Raw genomic sequence first — 18,474 nt, 5'->3', positions numbered from 1 at the left:
TTCTATTCTTGAAAATTAATCTTTTCTTTCTCAGTAAGATGGTTTAAAATTCCATATTTGCATAGCCCCAATTATCTATCTAAGTATATCTAACTCATCATATTAACATTGAAGTGAAATGTAGAATTTAATGAAGGTGATTTTTTCTAAGAATGCAAATGTCCGTACTATCTATTTAGAGAATGACTGTGGATATGTTTATAATATGCATTATAGAGAATTACAAAAAAAGCATTTCGTCTAACAAATCTGATTTCATATCCCAACAAATATCCTAAGAGCCACAAGGTAGACATTTGATCTGATTTTTTTTTTTCTTCCTAGTTCAGCTGCAATTCTAGATAGGATTGAAAGAGGATTTTACAGCCTACTGCCTGGATTTTATGGAGACTTCTTTTGCCCTTCTGTGCTAACCAATTAAAGCACTGAATTAATCTTAAAAGGGCACAGAAAAGAGAGTGATTTGATTTTTTAAGCATATTTTTTTCTCCTTTCTTCTTTTAGGAGGTACCAGGGATTGAACTTGGGACCTCAGACATGCAATGCACATGCTCAACCACTGAGTTGTACCCACGCTGCTCTTCTCTCTTCTGATGAGATCCAGCTCTCTGAATATAGGTTTAGATTTATGTTTTAGGTCTGGCATATTCTCTACGGAATAATGAATCCTATAGAGGTAAGCCTCAGGCTAGACCAGGGCCAGAGTCTCTGTTTCTCTGGGATTGCTATGCACACAATGGAAAAGCTCTATTTCTACTAGTGTTGTTAGGCTGTGAGATGTGTGTCTGAAATTTTTGGCAGCCAACTAGTTCCTGGTTCTAGATTCTGAGGCCCTGGAACCTGCAGCACTTTGGATTTTGAGCCACAATGAGATCATTCCCACCTAAGAGAACCAATATATTTTTCCCCTTTAGTTTAATTGGCAATGTGATGTGTGACCAACACATTCATTTCTCAAATAGATAGTAAGGTTGCTTAATTTGATAAATTAAAAGTTTAGTGCATTTTTTAAAAAAAAACATTGAGTCCTTCCTGCCTTTGATATATGAAGGGTAATTGTCTCATAGACCTGGTCCAGGACAAGCACTGATAAGTAATGTTATTTGACTCTTCTGTGTCTTGCTTTGCAGGTGGACATGCATAGTCCTTAAACTTAAAAACGGTTTGTTGTTCTACTAGCGGGAAGAAGAGAATACAGTGAGCCATGTCATGAATTAATTCACACTGATTTAAACTTACCTGTCTTTCACTCTTTCCCTCTACCCTTCATAAACACTAATAATTAGGACAGACAGAAAGAAAAAAGGACAGGGGGGAAAAAAGGGGCAGAGAAAGAGAAAGAAATAAGGGAGGGAGATGCTTTGTTCTGGGAAATATAAAATACATCTAAGGCATTATTTGAGAGAATTATTGCAAAGGTGAGAGTACTATTGCAATTTTGCATCTTAAGGATTAGGCAAAAAGAGTTTTTCTTTTATAGGAAGGAGTAAACAAGACTAGAAAGAACAGGGTGTGGGTAAGTGGGATTAAAAAAAGCAGTGATTTGGATAATTGATTAGAAAATCTTTTACCCTGAAGCCATCCTATCTTGGTGGGGACCTTTAAGAAAGGATTGTGTGCTGGGTCAGGCTGAGGGTGAGCCCAAGTTCACTGGCCTGACAGAAGAAGAGGATCTTTTTATTATCTTATTAAAATTTTTTTAAAAAGATACTTAGATTACATAAATGTTTCATAAAAAAAATAAAGGGGATTCCCATATTCCCCACTCCCTACCCCTCCCACATTTTCCCATATTGACAACATCCTCCATTAGTGCAGTACATTCGTTACAATCAATGAACACATTTTGAAGCATTGCACTAAGCATGGATTATAGTTTACATTGTAGTTTACACTCTTTCCCGCATAATTTTGCAAGTTATGGCAAAATATATAATGGCCTGTATCTGTCATTGCAATGTCATCAATTCCCAAGTCTTGAAAATGCCCCCATATTATACCTGTTTTCCCTCTCTCTGCCCCCAGAGCCTCTTAATTAAAGTTTGGTTAACAAGCATTTTGTTCTGGGGATGAAACAGTTTGGCTAATCATTGATGAGTCAAAGAATGGGAATTTGGAGGGTCTAAGTCTGGCTTGTCATTGGCACACAAGGTGGGATATCCACGCATCATATCTAAGTCAGATTCAGGATGACTCTTTGTAGTATGTGCTTACTTGGAGCACAAAAGGGTGAGGGATTTCTTAACCATTTCTGTTTTCTAGGAGGAGAGGGCTCAGGAAAATTCAATATTTTCAGTAATTTTTAAAGCTATTTAAGCTTTCTAAGTCCACGTTAAAAGACAGTATTGAGAAGGAAAAGAGTAGAAGTAAAAAGAATGTGAAATAAATATTAGGTTTTTCTTTACTAGGTGTAGGTAAATTTTTATAAATCCCTGCTAAATCACTGCAGAGAGGCTTGGTGTGAACTTTCACTACCATGTTCCAGCGTGGTTTAAGAAGAGGTATAAAAAGGAATTCATTGTGGTATACTTATATTATGACACCTATTGAGAGGTTCAGTATTGCTCAATAAATGTTTACATTGAATAAGAAATTATGACTCTGCCTTATGCTTATCACCCACCCCCACCTATACCCCACATGGACAAGAGAGAAATTAAGTTGGTTATTCATATCTTGTGTTGTCCAAAACCTACCTGTATTGATAAGCTTCCCCAAAGTCTTCAAAAGTTTTTACCAGAAACAAGACTGAAAACAGCTTTGAATTCTTGATAAGCTCCAATAGGCCTACTGAGAATCTTGGTAACTAGAGACTATTTGATCCATATTCATATTCCGGACTGTTCTCAAGCACAGGTAAAGAGTTAAGCTCAAGAAAAACTGGAGACTGTCCAGGGTTTTAGACAATGTGTTCTGTGTTGGGAAAATCAATTTGTCATTTAGGACTAGGAACCCTAATTCATATTATTGTTTTTTGCCTCTGACTTTAGATGCAAATCATTGTGAAAGTTAGTAGCAGAGAACTCAGAGAACACCAGTCATTAACTGTAAAATTTCACCTGAAAGAGATAAGAAAAGGTAAATTAGAATGCCATTTCCTTGCCTTTGGAATACTTCCCTGAAGAATTTTTGCTCTCCAAGCTTGAATTACAATTTTGAATTTTATTAGAGAATCTGGACTATAAAAAGATTTCTCTCAAGCTTATTAAACTGTAAAATTGCTTAGATGCTTGTGTCTTCTCAAATATTCAAATCTGGAGGTCTAAAAGGCAGCTCATCAGCTATGAAAAATGAGCAAGATCATTCCTTAAAATTCGGGCACATGGTTCCTGGACCTAGAAAGATTCTGCAGATGGTGTCAAAAAGAACAATAAAGGTCTTTCCTAAGGTTTTTTATCATATGTGCTTCTTGATCCATGCTGCTTACCTTCTATTAGGTACTTCATACATATGACAGTTTTGTTTAAGTTATAGGTTTGTTCAAGCTTAGAGAACATTCCACTATGTGAAAGTTATGATTCCATAAATACCTTCAGTTATGCTGGTATGAAGACATGAGCAGAAATTATAACTTATATAAGCCTCTTGACAGTCCTTTGACAAATTTAGATCTTCACATCAACTCATATCATGATTTTAACAAAAATTATGTTTTAATATTTATTAAGGACGTATATATATATGTTAGGCACTATACCAAATGCTTTATATTTAATAATTTGTTCAATATACACATCAATCCTATAAGTATAATATTATTTCCCCTCTTTTTAGTAATAATCAAACTAGCACAGAAATGTTATATAGTGTCCGAAGCGCATAGAACTACTAAGTGGCTGAACAGGAATTCAGGTTCAGGAAGTCTGGCTCCAGGCCCTGGGTGCATAATTACTAGGCTATACTGACAAACACAAAGAAACAACACAAAAAGAATAGACTTAATCACAAGCTTACTACATTTTCAACTGGCAGTTATTTAAACATATGGCTTTGGGTTCTAATCATCCCCAAATTCAAATTATTAAGAATGGGAAGCAATATGTTCAAATGTGAAAATTTACAACTTCTCTTTTGGTGGGGATGATAATGTTTTATTTTATGATTTATGAAAACTAATTTTTTAAAAAGGGAACAATAAGAGCAAGACTAGAGAGTTGATGGATGGGACTCTCTTCCTTGCATTTGTAGACTCTCTCAGTTCCTTGGTATGGTGGTTGTCCAATATCACCTTGTTAGTTGTCCTGGGTGAGACCAATGAACAAGAAAATAGCTGGTGCAAATCTGCTGAGATTCGCGGCCCAGCTGGCACATGGACAACCCAAAGATTTAAGTATACCTACTAACTCTAGTACAAATTATAGGATCAAATAGAAGGAAAGAGCCATGTATAGGGAAACCACAATCAGAGATGGAGTGGACATCATAATCATAGAATCCTCAGGATTGGGGAAAGAACTATGGACTAAAGTAGACTTACTAGTATTCTACTATAGACTCATTGTGATTCTAGCAATGGAAGAAATTATATCACTGATGTGGAGGCAGTGGCCGCAGGAGGTTCTAAGGGCAGGAAGAGGGAAAAATAATTATAATATAGGGCCATTTTTGGAACTTGGGAATAGTCCTGAATGACACTGCAAAGACAGATACAGACCATTACGTATATTGTCATAACTTAGAGAATGGTGTGGGAGAAAAAACAAAACTACAATGTAATCTGTAATCCATGCTTAGTAGCAGTGCTCCAAAATGTGTCCATCAATTGCAATGAATGTATCACACTAATGAGGGATGTTGTTTAATGTGGGAAAATGTGGGAGTTGTTGGGAGCAGGGCATATAGGAATACCCTATATTTTTAATGTAACATTTATATAATCTAAGTATCTTTAAAAAAAATTAAAATAAAAAAAAAAAACAGCAAGACTAGAAAAACCCACACAAAAAGAGGAAGAATGGATTTAGAAGAATAAAAACAGCATTCAGAAAAATCTTTCCTTTGATTTCTTCATAAAACATAAAAAGTGAACAGAAAGAAATATTTCAGGGAGAAAGCCATTCAAATCTGGCAAAGGAGAATTTTGTTACCAGAATGAAGGTAAAGGGAGACCTATTAAAACACTTTACATTTTATCTCTTAGGATTGACCACTTCAGGGTGTGTGTGCTCCTGCAGATTTCCCTAGCAGCCAAAGAGTCAATACCTCATCTCCCAGCAACCATTAACCAATAAATGACAAAATTCATTGTATAAATACTCTAGATCTGTCACCCATTGGGTGGGATAACTCTATGGTGTATGCTTTACATTGATTCCCAAAAATTTCCCATAGTATATTAAGCTTCATTCATGTGATAGCTGGCTTGATAACATACTGTCCAGAGCAAATTCTTTTAAGGATGTTGTACTAGTCAGGGTTCTCTAGGGAAACAGAGTCAGCAAGAGCTATCTGTCAATAGTATGCGATTCTATAATAGTCTCTCATGCACCATGGGAATGTACAAGTCCAGGTTCTACAGGCAGGCTGCAACCAGGAGCTGCAATGAAAGTCCAGTGAAGATTCTTGATGAGTTCTGGGAGATGTTGGATATCCAAAGACAAACTGGGAAATTCTCTCTCAAAGCTAGAATCACTTCCCCTTTTAAGGCACTCAACTGATTGGGTTAAGAATCACTCATTGCTGATGGCAGTCTCCTTGACTGATGTAATTATAATCTGTTATCTATGATTTACTACTGCAGTAAAGTCAATGGTGAATAAAGTCCATAAACGCCCTTGTATTACATTAGCCCAGTGCTTGCTTGACCAAACAACTGGGCACAATTACCTGGCCAGGTTCATACATTGCCTAACCATCACAGTCCACCCCTTTCAACTTGGAAGCCATACACATTACCTTAAACCATACTTAGTCTCTAAGTAAAAACAATAACAGATATGCATATATATATATTTCTGTCTAACAATGTTCAACTCTCCTGTGTACAACTGGAAATGCATTAATTCCATACAGAATGGGGTGCAAGTTCTTGGGTAATATTCACTCTCAAACTTGACATCCTCAAATATTATGACATGAAATGGGTACAACTTGTTATATGATAGGGAAGAAGTTTGGGGAAGAAGGTAAATTCATTTTGTACACATATACAATCATCATCATAATGAAACAAGGAAGAAAGATTCATGACCATTATAGTCCTTGTTTCTATAACTGGTCATGTGGTTGAAGTTCATATTTATCACTACCTTCTTCCACTACCCATTCCATGTTTCCATTACCCTCAGCAAACACTTCAGCTGGCCGTGGTTCTTTGCCTGGTGGGGTGACCAAAACTTTCATTCCTGAAGATTCTCGGCCATTGTTAGCCCTGCTTGGATTGAGTTGTCGCAATTTTCCATTGACTTTACTCATAGGACATGGCAGTACTAGGAGATGCCCTACAGGATCTCCTGTATTCCAAGCAAACTCTTATTTACCCCCATTATGTAGATACAATCCTATTTCCCCTGATAGTCAGGGTCAATCACCCCAAGCCAGGACAATAATTCCCTTCTTTGACTGTTGATTCAGAGGTCAGAGGAGCCCAAAGTGGCCAGGTGGCAGTTTTAACTTCCAGTTCACTTCAATCATTGTTGTGTTCCCTGGTGACAGCAGTCCTCCTTTTGGGACTAAAACCTGTAGATCAGCAGAGTTTGAGGTTGCAGGGACAGGAAGCAAAAAATTTTCCTATTAGGTCACTAGGGGCATTTCCACCCCTTGATTCCTGGACCCATGTATCCTGGTTATGGGAGAAATAGCACCATAGAGTACATGCTGATTTAGAGCATATACAGCTTCCTGGAGAACATTGCCCCAGCCCTGCAAAGTATTGCCACCTAGTTGGCACCATAATTGAGTCTTCAAAAGGCCATTCCACCATTCCAGCAGTTTAGTAACAGCAAAAGCACTTCCCCACTCCTCAGTACCAAATTAAGAAACCAAGGAGAAGAAACCATCATCTTAAGAATGACTCTCAGATTGAAATCAAATGGAGGATGCCCTGCAGGTTTAAACTGTAGAGGGCCTATGACTCATGTTTCTCTCCCAATTTCTCCTTATTGTAAAGAAAATGTTTATCCTTTTCTGTCCATTTGTGTATTGGAAGTAGATGAATTGTTTTGTAAGTTTCAGAGGTCTATAGCAGTCAGGACTTTGCCCCAAGACAAAATGTATTTCTTTAAATTCATTGTGATATGATTCAATATTTGCATTGTTACTGATTTAAGGTTTTTTCAAATATTGTAATGTCTCTTTGGAATTCAGAGGGTGGAGTGTAGCAGTTTGATATAGTTATGAATTCCAAAAATAGATATTGGATTATGTTTGTAATCTGGTCTGTACCTGGGCATCATTAAGTTATGATTAGGGCTTTGATTGGGCCACATCATTAGCATTGAATCCCTACCCCTTGGTGGGTAGGGACTCACAGATAAAAGGCATGGCAAAGGACAGAGTTGGGGGCTTCTGATGTTGGAGTTTTGATGTTGAAGTTTGATACTGAAGTCTTAAGCCAGAGACCCACGAAGTAACCATGCAGAGGAAAGAGAAGCAAGCCCCAGGAAGAGGGGACCTGAGCCAGGAGAACACAAAGGAATAGAGATGGCTCCTTAGACACAGAAGAAACCCCAGGGAGAGAGAGAGTGAGCCATTTGCCTCATAGTCTACAGCTGACCTTGTGGAGAGAGGCAAAGCCTAGATAGTCTCATAGACTACAGCTGATCTTGTGGAGAAACCAGAGGAGGTGAGCCCAGAGAAACCCAGGAAGCTTGAACCCTCGCAGAAATCAGCAGCCATCTTGCTCCAAATAGACTTTGGTGAGAGAAGTGACTTATGCTTTATGGCTGGTATCTGTAAGCTCCTACCCCCCCAAAATACCCTTTATAAAAATCAACCAATTTCTGATATTTTGCATCAGCACCCCTTTGCCTGACTAATTACAGATGTCTATAGCTGTCTAACAAAATACTCCAAACATAATATTAGTGGCTTAAAACAGCAGACATTTCACTTTATTTCACAATTTTGTGACTCAGGAATTTGGTCAGGGCACAAATGAATGTTTCTTCTGATTCTTATGTCATTAACTGTAGACACTCTGGTGTTCTGCTGGTGGTGGGCCTGGTATGAGGATCCAAACTAGTTCTGCTCACATGCCTTGGTGGAGACAGCTGGAAAGCTAAGCCTAGCTGGGTCTTTCTCCTTCTCTATGAATGATCAGCACTTTTCCATTGGTCTCTCCAGCAGGTAGCTGACCATATGTGGCAGCTCATTGCCCTAAGAAAAGGTGTTTCAAAATATAGGAAATAGAAGTAGCCCATTTGCGAAAACCTTTACGTGGAAATGGACACATATTCTACTGGTCAAACAGTCATAACCTCTCCTCCCCTCACCAGATTCAAGAGGTAGGGAGATAGATCCTGTCTTTCAATCAGAGATTGATGTTTAAAAATGTTTGACCACCTTTAATCTGCCACCTTACTTCTCCCATTCCCTCTCTCATGTCTCTATTTCCTGTCTGGCATTGTTTGTTTTGTTTTACATCACCCAAATAAACTACCTGCTCTAAAATCCTTGTCTCAGCATTTGTTTCCTAATAGAAACACTTATATTTGAAAAAGGATTTTTAAAAATAGACAACATTTCTTTTGATTTTTGTAATACTGTGGCGAAGTAGCTATTATTATTGCTTCTTTCTCATTAAATGGACTACGGGTAAGAGGTGTTAGCTGATTTGTCTGAGAAAAAGTTGGGACTTGAATAAAATTTCTCAAACTTTAACTCCAATTTTTTTTTTTTTTTTGCCACTATATAAGAATCCTAGAAGGAATCATTTAGTTAAAAGCAAGATTGGAAACAAATGTCAAGGTATTTGTTTTCATTTTTAAATTTTTTTTTTACTCATTTGAAAGATTCAACTCAATGAAACAGTTTCATTGAGATTCAACTCAATGTGACTGTTTCCTTTCTGATAATTTGTTAACTGACAGAAAGTCAAAGGTTTTGCTAATTGGCTACTCAGCTATGCATCTATATTGTATAACAGAATCCCTGAAACTTAATGTGATTTGCACAAGCAAGAGGAAAGGAAGGGAACTAACTTTTGCTGCATAACTCCAATGTTTTAGACACTGTGCTGTTTACTTTACACTGCTCTTTTGTTTAATATCACATTGTAGATGATATCCACATTTTAAGGATGAAGAAACTAAGACTTGGGCAGCAAGCAAGGACTGTAATGGCCACAGAGATTCCCCTACCCTTGACTCTTTCCAGTAAGGAGAAAAAAATGCTTAGAGGTGTTTTCCCTTTAGGGCAAATGAATAACAGGTGCAGGAATACCATGGGTCTTTTGCAGTTACTAGTAGTTATACTGCCCTGCTGGGGAAGTTGAGGCAGTTTTCCTCTGCGTGATAGATCTCTCGATTTTACTATTATTTTTAAACAGCCCTATTGAGGTCAAGTTTGACCTGCCCTTGGTATTATTGCTTCTCTGCTTCTCCATCTTTCCCGTTACTGTCTTTATTCTTGGTTGTCTAACCATGAATCACTGGTTTTCATTTTCTAAGTACTCACACTCTAACTCTTCCTGTTCTTGCTCTCAGCTTATTTTGCTTCAAATGATACTTTAGAACGTTAACTTTACATTTGGTTATGATTGATGAAAAAAAATCTACAAAAAGCAGCTCATCATACCTTTTCTAACATATTATTAATCTTCAAATTTGTTGCAAATACCTTGGATGAAACAAAAAGGATATCATTTTCAATGACCTTTTTCTGATTACCAGTAACCCAGAAAACCTTCCTATTTATTTTCCAATTTCAGTTCTTCGAATTACATTATTTTATTTATATTCTAAAATTAATTTGTAAAATCTGTATATATTAAAGATATTTGTATTTTATCTGCATATGTATTGAAAATCTCTCATAAGCTATTATTTCTTTTAACATTGTATATGATATATTTTGTACTGAAAGATTATCACTGAGTAATTAGGCTGTACATAGTCTAGTTTATGAGTCCTTTCCTTTATGGATTCTGGTGTTTCTATTTTGAGTAAGAATAAACATGATGCAGTACAAATGTTTCTTAAATATATTATTACTTTTACATTTAAATATTAAGTCTATTGATGTGGGCTATGGGTGGAAGGCTCTTTGTCTCTTCAGAGATAACTAAGCTGTTTGACTTGTGAGTGTGGAATGGTAAGAGGCTGCAGTCCTGCCCTTAGGGAAAATGGCAACAGGCTCCAGTCCCAGGAAATGTTTAACAATGCAAGGGCCATAAACTTTAAGTATTTAGGGGAAATGCAAAAAGTAAATATGCTAAAAGCTTATCTAGAATATCTGGAGTCCATGCTAAAAGCTTACCTAAGATGTGGAAGATATATGCTAATTGAAGCCTATTGAGAACTGAAACAAAGGGACCATTTGGCCTTTCCTCTCTGTATAAAAGACGTTTGAAAATCTTGTTCAGGGCTCGGGATTCAAACAGAAGTTCCCGAGTCCGGCCGGCCGTCAATAAACCATTTTTCCTTCTCAAAATCATTCCTGAGTCCTGGCCTCTCTATACTCAAATAATTGAACTTCTCTCAAATTCTACAACATTTTTGGCGACCCAGATGGGACAACAAAGGAAGACCAGAGACGGTAGCATTTTGCTGCCCCTTCCAAATCCCCGAGGAAGCCGGGAGGACTCAGGTGAACCCCAAATCTGGGCGCCCCTGGATTAAATTTAATCCAGAAAAGATGTAGGCTCCACCGGAATCTTCCCGACAAAAATCGAGGGCAATGGAAGGTCTGAAGAGAAAGATTCTGGGAACGAAAAAGAACTCCAAACATGGAAGAAGGTAAGACTCCCCGGGTGAGCACAGTCTGGAAGGCCCTAGCTTTAATTGCTAGGAAGGGGAGGCTGATCACCTCCCGAGAGAACCCTAGTAGCCCCAGAAGGTTGGGGGGAAGCCGTTCTCTCTAGGCTTGGGAAAAGGAGAAAAACCGGGGAAAAGCCCTGGTGTTTTGGGTTTGTCTAACTGCATGTTAGAATCTGGTACTGGTCTTTTTTTTTTATTTTTTTTTTTTAAAGATTTATTTTTATTTATTTAATTCCCCTCCCCTCCCCCGGTTGTCTGTTTTCTGTGTCTTTTTGCTGCGTCTTGTTGTCTTGTTTCTTTGTCCGCTTCTGTTGTCGTCAGCGGCACGGGAAGTGTGGGTGGCGCCATTCCTCTGCAGGCTGCTCCCTCCTTCGCGCTGGGCGGCTCTCCCTATGGGTGCACTCCTTGCGCGTGGGGCTCCACTACGCGGGGGACACCCCTGTGGGGCACGGCACTCCCTGCGCGCATCAGCACTGAGCATGGGCCAGCTCCACACGGGTCAAGGAGGCCCGGGGCTTGAACTGCGGGCCTCCCATGTGGTAGATGGATGCATTAACCACTGGGCCAAAGTCCGTTTCCCTGGTACTGGTCTTATATCCACTAAAGGAGTGGAGTCTCGATTTTAATAGGAAGGGCTATTTATAGGTTCAAGTCCTAATGTCCTGGAAATTGGTCTAGATTAAGGGAAACAAAACTTGGTTACAGGAAAATGGATCGGCTTTTCTGGTGGAGCGTGGTCTGGGTGTAAAGTTTAAACAGTGGAAAAAGTCTAGCTGAAATCTTTTGTTATGGTGCTAATTTGTGAATGAATTCGCTTTATACCAAATGTTAAGTGTTCTGAGGTTTGTGATGGCTGTGGGGGCAGCCATGGTGAAAATAAATATATAAACTTGTGGGTCAGATTAGTGACCTTTGTGCTTCTGTCTGTGTCAGCTCAATGCTAGTGTTGGAGTTGTGTCCTTATGTAAAGCAGAATTACAGCTGAGCTGGAGCCCTCCCTTGCCATTGGCAAGGGGGTGAAATGATTCTGGGGCAAAAGCTGAGGAGTCTGGATGTTTGCGGAGTCTAGATGTTTGTGCATGCTCTGCTGTCTTGTCTTTGGTCTGGCCCTTTGCCGGGGCTTGGAGGCCATCTGTGTCCGCGCCACGCACCCAAGTTTGTTGGGGATGTCCCAGTCAGGGTGGCTGGGTCCCCGGGAGAATTGCCAAATTTGAGTAGGTTCTGTCTGCCCATTTTGGCTGAAAGCTGGAAAGGGGGGAGTAGCTTGCCCCTTTCCAGTGAGTCCACCCTTCTATTCATAAGCCGCATTCCTGTTTGTTGTGCGCCTGACTGCCTGGAAGTGGGGGGGGGGAAGTGAAGGGGGTGAAAGGCAGAATCAGAATAAATGCAGTAAAGTTCCCTCCTTAGGGTGTCAAAGCCAAAATACGTTTGCATTCTGCCCAGGTTCTTAGAAGGTATTGTAGTAACTTTAAGTAAGAGAATGTGTTCTGTGAAGGTAAAATGTGTCTTAAAGGTATAAATAATTATAAAGGTTTTACAAATCATTGTTTAAATTAAGGTATTTAAATGGCAAATTGCAGAAAGTCATTATTAAACAAAAACTGAATTGATAATAATAATAATAAAAGGTAATTTTATAACAAACTTATTCGGCAGCCAGTCTCCCCTGCCAACTTGCTTCCAAAGAAACTGTTTCTGGTATTACATGCTACGAAGTATTTAAAGTGAAGAAAAGTTCATTATTTTAACAAGCTTGTTTAGTATTAATGGCAATTATATGTTGTAAGAAGTTTGCCTGGTAACTTAGTATGTGGGATACATGGAGTGTGTTTTTATTGTTAGGGAAACAGAAGATGATTTTGTCCTAAGATAAAATGATTGATTATTGGTAAGAGTAGAGTGTGAAAAAAAAAAAAAAAACCTGAATGAATACTGAAAGTGTAGAAGGTTTGTGGAAGGAAAATTTTTATGATTAAAATTGAGTAAGATCAATATACAAAGAAAATCTTTTATCAATAGCTTCTTGTGCTTTAACCTCATCATTTCCTCAGTGTTTGAAGAAGAGTCTTACCTCTTTTAAAAGAACATTTATGTTCTAGAAATCAAATCCTGAAAAGTAGCTTTTTATTTCAAACTAACTGCAAGAGATTTATTCTTTTACTTTAAAGGAAAAATTAAAGTAATGGTTAAGTTCATCTAATATGTTATAAGTCGAATGAAAGGTATTTAAAGGTGTTATAAAATTAATAGGTTTTTTAAAAAAAAATTAATAAAACTGTAACTGAGAGTTAAAATCATTTATAAATGCATTTATATTATAAAACAGTGGAAAGACAATAACTGAAATTATACCTGGGTGAATTTAGCCTGAAACTATTATTTAAGTGTAAATTCTAAACTAACCTTTCCTTTGTTTATGGTTACTTCAAGCCTAACCTCACCCTTTGCCTTTGCCTATGGTTATTTCATAGTTGAGAAGAGCTGGGACATCACTGTCTCCTCTCCTGGTATTAGTAACCCTTTCTCTCATGAATTCAAGTGTAAACTAAATAAATTGCTGCCTGATGGAATAAGGTTAAATGACCACTGGTGTTTTATTATCTCCAAAACCAAAAAGGGGGGTGGAGGGGGAGAAGTCTCCTGCCTTGACGGTCAGTGTTCCTAAGAGTGGCAATTCATGAGAGAAAGCAGTCTGTCTCCCTGAGGCTTCAAATAGCCTCAGTAAATATATATAAAATTAATCTTGTTGCTTATCCAAAATTCTGCTAATTTCAAAGTAAAATATAAAGTTCTAAAACAAAATGGTGCTAAGGCATTGAGAACATTTTGGTTATTACAATCCATTAAGTAAAAAAAGAAAATTCTTGTGGTAAACTGCATGGTCATAGTGAAAATTAAGAAGAGTTTCAAGAGTCTTTGAAATGTTTTGCAGTCACACTTGTTTTGTAAGAATTAGAAGTTTAAAGTAACTAAAGTCATGTTGTTGTGTCAAACTATTCATGTCTGCCTATTTGCTCAAATTGTTGAGGTTAAATATGCAGTTATAAGTAATATATATTTCGGGACCCCAAATTAAGCTAAACAGTATATAAAATAATGCAAATTATAAATAATATCAATGAGTTTTGTTTCTGTGTCTAACTCTTTGTGTCTGCCCATTTGCTCAGTGTATGTCTTCATACATCAGGATAATAATATCAAATTAACAAATGAAAATTCTTAAAAGAGCTCTATTCAAATTGTTAATTGAATATGCAGTTATATATGTAAATAAATATTCTTAAAGCCCAAATTAAACTAAGCAGGATGAAAAAGTCATAGAAATCTGATTATAGAAACAATTGGGAAAGGGCCTCCTCTTTGCAAGAGCTTTAAAGGCAAGACTAGGTGTGGCAGATTAAACCTATCTACTAGGCTAGGGAATTAAGAATCAGTTTGCCCTGTAATTTCCCAGTTTAAACCTTTTGTCAGCCATAAAATAAAATAAAAAACAAAAAAACAAAGATTAGGTTAATTTTCACGTAAGGAAAAAATTGTTGATTGGTGTAACCTGGCGGCCTGCTGCCTCAGTCTCCCACTCCCGGGTTGGACAGCAGTGGAAGAGACCAGTTTAGGCCAGTCCTATGGGCAGTGGAAGGATGCCCAAGAAGGACTAAGTTGATGACATTTCAGCACTAAATTCTATTTCTTATTTGACAAAGGGGAGCAGGTAAAAACTAAAATGGTTGGAATGTGATAGAGGAAGCAGTTAAATCACCAACTTTTGCATGGGAAGGTTAGATCTCAAATAAGCTGTAACTTCTGAAGTATCCAATCTATGGAAAAACAGAGGAAGAGCTTGCATGCTAGGCTTAGGGGTATAAATTGTGTCATTTTTCTTTGTTCGGGGCACCAGCCATATCTGGCTCTGCGCACCTTCTTGCAAGATTGAGAATAAATTCTTCTCCACGATCTAGTGAGCCTTATTTTCTTTCAGAAGATTGCTTTCCAACAAAATAAAGGTAACTAGTGGCTCTATTAACAAATTTCAGTAAGTAAAGGAAAGTCCATAAAAACTATGGAGAGATCTTTCCTGGGTTATGATTTTTTAAAAAATTAAGTAATTGTGTAAAGTGTTTTAAAACCTGGTAGTCAGTATGCATGTGTTTTAAAACCTGGTAGTCAGTATGCTTTTAAATTATTAATTTTCATAACTTAAAGAAAAGAAGTTTTTAGCTTCCTGTAAGGGAAAAAGAACATTCCTTGCATAAACTATTATGGTTTCAATTTTATTTAACTTGAGTGTAATCTCCCATAGTTAATTTATAAACTAAATTAACATTATATGTACAAAATCTTTACAGTAATGAAAATTGTAAGTTCACATTGGTTAAATTAGGCTAAAGGAAAAAGATTGTAGATATGCTCTCTTAAATAAAGAGTGAATTTCTTTCATTGGTAATTGTAATTTAGTAAATTTATTTAAACATGAGGTGGCTAGTCAATGTGGTTATAGTCAATTATAAAGAGTTTGTAAAACATCTTCCAAACTGAAAATGTTTAAATAGTTCTAGTTGTAGAAGTCATTGTTAACTAAAAAAACTTAGATTGGTATTGGTAGCAGAAATAACTGCATGATAATAAACCTGTCTGAAGGCCACTGCAAAGTACACATTTAAGTAAATGGTAATAAAAGTTGTCTTGATTCTATTGTAAATATTCTGTTTTCATTCTAACAATGAAAAATAATATTTTTCCTCTATTACTAAAGTAAAGTACCTACTGTTATCTTCATAGTAAAATTGTGTAAGTAAACAGTCATTTGATATATATGCTGCATTAAGTTGTTTTAAATATATATAAAAACAAGGAATAAACTTTAACATTGTCAAACTCTTGTGCATTCAAACCAGGCCTTGAATACATTACAGGTGGCCTCTCCATGTGAGTTATTGGCTAGGCTGGTCACTGACCCCTCAATTAAAATATGTGCTATATCAGTCTCTGGTTCTGCTCCTGAAGTTGATGGAAACTATATTGCAGTTTCAAGCTCCTGCAGCAGCCAATAATGACTCGGTACAGCCAAGTGTACAATGGATATCGCCTCCAGACTAGCACTGTTCCATGGTGCCAGAGAGCACTATGCAACAGGCTAGTAGAATACTGGAAAATCTCTCTAAGATGAAGGATGCTGCAACTTGCTCACTGCGTTGGAGAACATGCTAAGTGGAGCCATGATACCAGGATACTGTAAGTGAAACTTAAACACAATTGGCATTATGGCCTGCTCTCATGGAGAGATAACATGTAAGGTATTACAAACCTGAAACTCAAAACTAATAATTGCAACTCTGAATCCTTATGCATTAAGTAATACATTGGTTAATATTAAGTGCTGTACTTTTATCCTGTACTAAATATATGCCTAATAATTGTAATGTTATCTTTTCTATTTTGGATCAAGTGCAGAAGTATATTAGACATGTTAAATTCCTGGTAAAATCATTTTCTAAACAGTTAATAACATATCTATAGAAGAAGGTGGCAGTCTCAGCCAGTCTCAGTCAACTTCTATATTCTGCTGTACTCTGCTGTGTAGCAAAAGTGAGGCTTGCTTGCTGATGGTGAGTCACCTATTGAACAAGTCAAAATTGCTAGAAATTGTACAATGAAAACCAAGGTGTAAAAATCTTTATTCTGTAGTTCTGATCACTCCCACAGGTGAAAACTAAGAGTATTTCCAAATTAGTGTTCTAATCCTGAGTGAAGCCAGTTGCCCAAGGAGTGCCAGTTCACCAGGAGCATCTGACAGAGCAAATGAGTGTCAATCATTGAACAGCTTGGAATGTGTCTTCAGACAAAGCTAAGTGTCTGTTGCAATTTATCTCTAAAGATGGATAACTTAAAAAAGAATATATATGCTGTTCCCACCAGCTTTTAAGGAGTGCCATCTTTATAGGCACCTAACCTTGTCTACCTCTGTAATCCAATGTGTCCTCTTTTAAAAACGGGTATTCCAAATTTTTAATTAAGTTCGTTTCTTTCAGAGTGAACATCTTATTAACCATATGAAAACTTCATCCAACTTCGTACAGAATGCCAGATCCATCTTCCTCCAGTTAGAATAAATTAAAGAGTTTTACACCTTATTAGGCAATGACTACAGCCCATGGCCAGCAGGAAGCAGTTACAGAAAAGAGATCGTCTCCCTTCAGCACCCCTTTTAAATTAAAGGTGTAAACTCTTTAAGAGTAAAATAAAAGTAGTAGATGGATTTGGAACCTGACTGGAAATCCACGTGAGTGCCAGTGGCAGCAGAATAACTGCAGGAGGCCCCTGCCCAAGATTCTGCTGTCCAGAATGAAAAGTTCTAAACTTCTAAAAACGGTCCTGGATGCTGTACTAAAGACTGATAAATAATCAGTCAAGACAACAAACAGCCATCCACCTCATAGCTCCAACAATAATTATGCCAAAGCTTAGCAAGTTAAACTTTGGCAAAAGGGGGGGAATGATGTGGGCTATGGGTGGAAGGCTCTTTGTCTCTTCAGAGATAATTAAGCTGTTTGACTTGTGAGTGTGGAATGGTAAGAGGCTGCAGTCCTGCCCTTAGGGAAAATGGCAACAGGCTCCAGTCCCAGGAAATGTTTAACAATGCAAGGGCTATAAACTTTAAGTATTTAGGAGAAATGCAAAAAGTAAATATGCTAAAAGCTTATCTAGAATATCTGGAGTCCATGCTAAAAGCTTACCTAAGATGTGGAAGATATATGCTAATTGAAGCCTATTGAGAACTGAAACAAAGGGACCATTTGGCCTTTCCTCTCTGTATAAAAGACGTTTGAAAATCTTGTTCAGGGCTCGGGATTCAAACAGAAGTTCCCGAGTCCGGCCGGCCGTCAATAAACCATTTTTCCTTCTCAAAATCATTCCTGAGTCCTGGCCTCTCTATACTCAAATAATTGAACTTCTCTCAAATTCTACAACACTATCATATGATAGTTTAACAATTTATATTTTCCCAGTCTATGGCTAATTTTGGATATATATATACACACACAAGTAAATTAACTTTTGCCAATAAAATCAAACTTGATTTTAAAATCATATCCTTAATTTCCCATGAACACTTGGCTATTTCTGGTTGCTTGTCAGTTCCAATTATTTTTCTGTTCTTATGCTAGTAAAATGTGTGTGTATATGTATGTGTGTATAATTAATACGCTGGTCTTATATTAACCTTTCTTCCATTTTAATGGAGGCATTTTCAGTTATAAAGCCCTCAACGATCTGCTTTATCTGATCCTGCAGTTTTGATATGTTGTACTTTCATTTTAATTAAGTTCCAAATAATTTTAAATTTCCATTGTAATTTCTCTTTTGATTCAAGAGTTACATAGAAGTGTGTTTTAATTTACAAATGTTAAGTTCTATTGTGGTCAGAGAAAATAGTCTGTATGATTTTATCCTTTTAAATATCTTGAAGTTTGTTTTATGGCCCTGTATATGATCTATGTAAGTGAATTTTTTTTCTACACTTGTAAAAAAAATGTTTATTTTCTGTAATTGCTGGGTATAA

The 18,474-nt window shown here is 37.1% G+C and overlaps 1 non-coding gene across 1 annotated transcript; it reads right to left on the bottom strand.

The window, feature by feature from the left end:
• Window positions 1-327: 327 nt before the first annotated feature.
• Window positions 328-448, bottom strand: LOC111766183 (small nucleolar RNA SNORA26). Its single transcript, XR_002798294.1, has one exon. It is a non-coding gene; the product is annotated as a small nucleolar RNA SNORA26 (small nucleolar RNA).
• Between the last annotated feature and the right edge of the window lie 18,026 nt (window positions 449-18,474).

Source organism: Dasypus novemcinctus, chromosome 7 (genome assembly GCF_030445035.2).
Source record: "Dasypus novemcinctus isolate mDasNov1 chromosome 7, mDasNov1.1.hap2, whole genome shotgun sequence".
Classification (NCBI taxonomy): Eukaryota; Metazoa; Chordata; class Mammalia; order Cingulata; family Dasypodidae; genus Dasypus; species Dasypus novemcinctus.
The sequence above is the reverse complement of the archived record's forward strand: the minus strand, read 5'-3'. Positions and strand labels throughout refer to the sequence as shown.